Source organism: Sinocyclocheilus grahami, unplaced genomic scaffold, assembly GCF_001515645.1.
Source record: "Sinocyclocheilus grahami isolate Dianchi unplaced genomic scaffold, SAMN03320097.WGS_v1.1 scaffold1795.1, whole genome shotgun sequence".
In the NCBI taxonomy this organism is placed as follows: domain Eukaryota; kingdom Metazoa; phylum Chordata; class Actinopteri; order Cypriniformes; family Cyprinidae; genus Sinocyclocheilus; species Sinocyclocheilus grahami.
The window spans coordinates 34,758-39,225 of record NW_015506974.1 but is presented as its reverse complement, the minus strand read 5'-3'; the positions used below and the strand labels follow the sequence as shown (position 1 = coordinate 39,225).

The following is a 4,468-nucleotide window of genomic DNA, read 5'->3' as shown; positions in this document are numbered from 1 at the left end:
GGGCGTAACTTTGTTTCTCGCTGTAGTATTGTTGCCGCTGCCGCCGCCATGTCGTGAAGACGCTGTGTTTCGTTGTGAAAGCGAAACTACTTTGTTTGGTCTTCCAAAAGAAGATACAACTAGAAATCAGTGGTTAAGTTGTATTTACAACACTGTTCCAGAACACTTCAACCCAAATAGTGTGCAGCACATTTTACGGAGGACCTGAACCTGGGAGAGTAGCCTACTGCCATCTGTGCACAAAGATTGTTTCTATAAAGTGGGGCAATTCCAACTTTGCAAGGACAGTCTGGTGCTTCTGACTCACAGCCTGTAAGTACGTTTTCATATTTAAAGAATTTTCCACTGACGATTCAAACGCAAATTTTGGGCAGTGTAGAGTAGCGCTTGTTGTTTGTAGTTTCTCTTCGATCACAAATGCAGACATGGTTTTATGTTTACGTGGCGTGATATGCAACACAATGCGTAAAAAGACAGTATAAGTCATTATAATCAGTAATTATGTCCCCACTGGATGCAACAAATGCCTCGTTTGTAACGGGTTTTATTGGTTTGGTCTCGGTGAGGCGCGTAACATTTCAGTCACACGCTTGAGGTATTCGGCCAATCACAACGCACTGGATAGCTGGCCAATCACAGCACACCTCGCTTTTCAGACCGATGAGTTTTGTAAAAATCGACGTGATTCAGAAAGGCGGGGCATAGAGGAGCAACAATAATGTACAGTATGTGGAAAATAATGTTTTTTTAACCTTAAACTGCATAAACATTGCATTACACTAAATACACAAAATAATGGTCTTTTTAGCAATGTCATGTGACCCCTTTAATTAAGGTTGACTAGACTAGACTGTAATACAAATAGTTGAGTTTGCCAGGTACATACAACATTTATGACAGGTTTTCATGAAAGTGTTGGTCAGTTTGTCTGCTTGACAATCCCATGTTGCACTGCAACAATAAAATTGAAGTGAGATAAACAAACTGAGAAATGTTTCTTTTTAGTTAAAACAGTTGTTGCTAACGTTTTCGTTTGGGGACATAATTTGAAGTTGGAAAAAGGTAAGAAATTGCAATATATCACAGAATATCTCAATATATTTAAAATAATAATAATAAAATAATAAAAATAATATTGTATCGTGACATAAGTATTGGGATAATATAGTATCGTGGGGCCTCTGGTGATTCCCACCCCTACAAATTACACATTTTTCGGCTCAAAACAATGTACATTTTGCCATTTTGTTCCACTATAGATTCCTGCATTAGCCAAATGACACTAGATTTTCTCTTATGTCAATTGCAAGGTTGTTAAACGGATGTCAACCACTCCAAGTGACACACTCTACATTTACATGGACAACAATATCCGATTTAAACACGATTAAGACAATACTCTGATTAAGAATCTACCATGTAAACAGAGATTTTTGATTACCTTAATCCGACTAAAGTCATACTCGAAGTAAACACAAATCGAATTAAGACATGTGGAGTATTCCTATTTTAGTCGCATTCTTGAAGTGCAGTGTAGACATGCACACACCTTAATCATATTATTACCGCCTTGTAGGGCTGCACAATTAATCGAATTTGTAATTGCAATTACAATTATGGATGCCACAATTACGTAATCATTCAAAGCGGCAATTAATCGTTCAAGGTCCACTTATGTTATTCTGCATGCTTAAGATATGTTATCTTAAGGGTTTTTCCATTAGTTTAGTTTTAGTATAACATTATAATATCATTCATATTTTTACTTTTTTTATAATTTAAAGAAGAAACCAATCCGATGTATATTTGACATTTGAGGCTTAATACTATAGAAAAGCACTAAAGGTTTTTCAGTCAGAGTGTTTACAGCTCGTTTATTTTCATATAAAAATACGGCATGCAGTTGCATCAAACAATGGTATAAACATCATTCAATGTAAATTGTGATAATCGTAATTAATGACCGCAATTACAATTTCAAGGGAATAATCGACGATTATGATTTTTGTCATAATCGTGCAGCCCTACCGTCGTGTAGAACTTTTCACCACATTTTGTGACAAAAAATAAAAGAGCATGGCTTCAACAACGCCATCGTCTGAATGCACGTATAAATAATTAACTGCACTTCAAGCTTTCAGTAAATTAAAAATTAAACACCCAAACTACATGGCATCATAACGAAGACAAACTATATGTTTATATGTGAATTTCTGGAGGGGATGTCGGATGGCGTCGCGTGGTGATGTAATGACGTGCCATGAAATATGAAAGGAATATTCTGAAATCAACTCCAATGTAAACACCTTAATCATAATATTGTCTTATTCAGAATAAGGTAAATAATTAGATGACTGATGTCCTTGTAAACGTAATCATTGATGGCAATCTGATAATACTAGCTAATTGAAAGCAAAAGTCATCAAAACCCTGTTTCGGTCTCTAGTCATCAGTCTCCACCTCTTCAAGCGTGACCCGTATTGTTTTTTCAATATCTTTGCAATAAAAGTATAATCAAAACAAACCAGTATGTTAAAACTCTAAAATACACTATGGTTGACAGCTGTTAATGCACAATTACCATTTCAGATCAACAAACTGTAATACTCCGTAAAATGTTCTATTCGAACTGAACGCATATATCTAGGCTATCCACTGCCATTTTCCAAGCCCAACACAAAACATTTCATGAGATTTCATTCACTGAATGCTCTTCAACCCGGCAGTGCATATATTTACTTGCCGGCAACCCAACAAAATAAAAGCTTCCTGATTTTAAGTTTGAAAATGATGAAAATTCATATTTTATATATATGTAAATAATTGTATTTTTATTTAGTACTCCCTTCTTATTTGAAAATAAAATCGTATTATCACACTTATTTTGTTTATTTCATTTAACAAAACTAAAAGTGCAATAATATTGTTATCACTGTTATTCATTTATTTTTTTATAGTCATATGTCACGGGTCACACACTATGTGCAGTGTAAGGACCAAACCAAATCTCCAGGTGTATTTATGAGAACCAGACTGAAAATCTTATTTGCACCCCTGTTTATTGCAATTATTTGTGGGACAATATTTGGCACATCAAAAAGCCTACGGTCAACACGAGGCGACCCGCTCCATGTCATATAAACCACTTTAATTAGGACACTCATAAAATTCTTCAAGAATATCATTCAATTCTGTAGACCATCTGCTGGACATTTTAATAAGGATCAAATGAGTGAGTTCAGCTTTGAGAATGAAAACCAACCTGTTTGTTCCTCAGTATCTTCATGTTTGTCTCTGAATGCTTCTTCAATCTTCACGTCTTCTCTCTCCTCTTTAATAAATGCCATCTTTATAACAGTGTGTCACGTGGATCTCAGCCGCTTCAGCAGGAGTTTTTCTGTGTGCTTGGACACTTTGCCCTGTTTAAGATGAGAATATTTAAGTGAAAGTAAATTATTCTCAAAAATAAATGCGTCATAATGAGCTGCTTGTGAAGATAGTATCGGCTTCCAAATTATAATATTTTAAACCCAAAATTCAAACATTAAAATCTGTTTTGCTCTTTATGTTTAGCCAGAAGCCCCTGATCTTTTTGAAGATGGACCATTTACTTCACAAATAAAATGGTCTATGATTTATAGGCCTACATTTTTAGTTGTCCTTCAAGTACTAGAAATCCAAATGTCCGTGATGAAAAGCAGTCTGCGCTGCAGGCTGTGGTAGATTATTGCTTACCTTAGGTATTCATTTTTGAAATAAACATCTCTGAAGTAGGCTTGCCGCGATAGACGGTGCTAACGGTTATACCGTTTAACGGTGTTAAGCCACAACACCGGTTACGTCACTTGCCCACCGCGTCACCGACCCCCACCGTCGTTTTGATTTTTTATAGTAATACAAATAATTTAGTTCAGTAAAAGAACAGACATTACAATTAAAAACTGAACGCGGCTGCTCGATGCAGCGTGCCGAACGACAGTCTCAACACAGATCAGATTTCATTTCTCCAGTGAGGAGAGTGAGTCGAGCTGACTGACGAGAAGAGTGAGGTGAGACAGACAAGACGATGGCGGATGATTTAGTTTCGAAACGAAATGCAAAAGTGCCTGTTTGGCAATATTTTGGATTTTGAAAAGCCTGTTGACTTTCGCCGTTTATCTAAGGTGATTTTGGAAGTTTTTTTTTTATTTAAACATTCGTTTCTTATTTAATTAGTTCCACATTATTTGCAGATTTTTACTTTATCTAAACTTTGTGTCGTTTATTTATTTTATTTGACATCAAGGTGTATGCCGTGCCTCCAAGCTTTCTTACTCGTTTTGCTAAATAAACGTTCTACGTTTCTTATTTATTTGGTTATATATTATACATGTTTACTTGTTTCCAGTTTTGTATACCTATTTAAACTTTATGTAAGTTATTTGTTATTTTATATTAGGCATAGCCTGCCCTATAGCATGGTGTATTT

At 35.5% G+C, this 4,468-nt stretch overlaps 1 pseudogene; it reads right to left on the bottom strand.

Moving 5' to 3' along the window:
* LOC107572682 (gastrula zinc finger protein XlCGF57.1-like) overlaps positions 1-4,468 on the bottom strand; it is a 22,806-nt pseudogene that overhangs the window by 7,742 nt on the left and 10,596 nt on the right.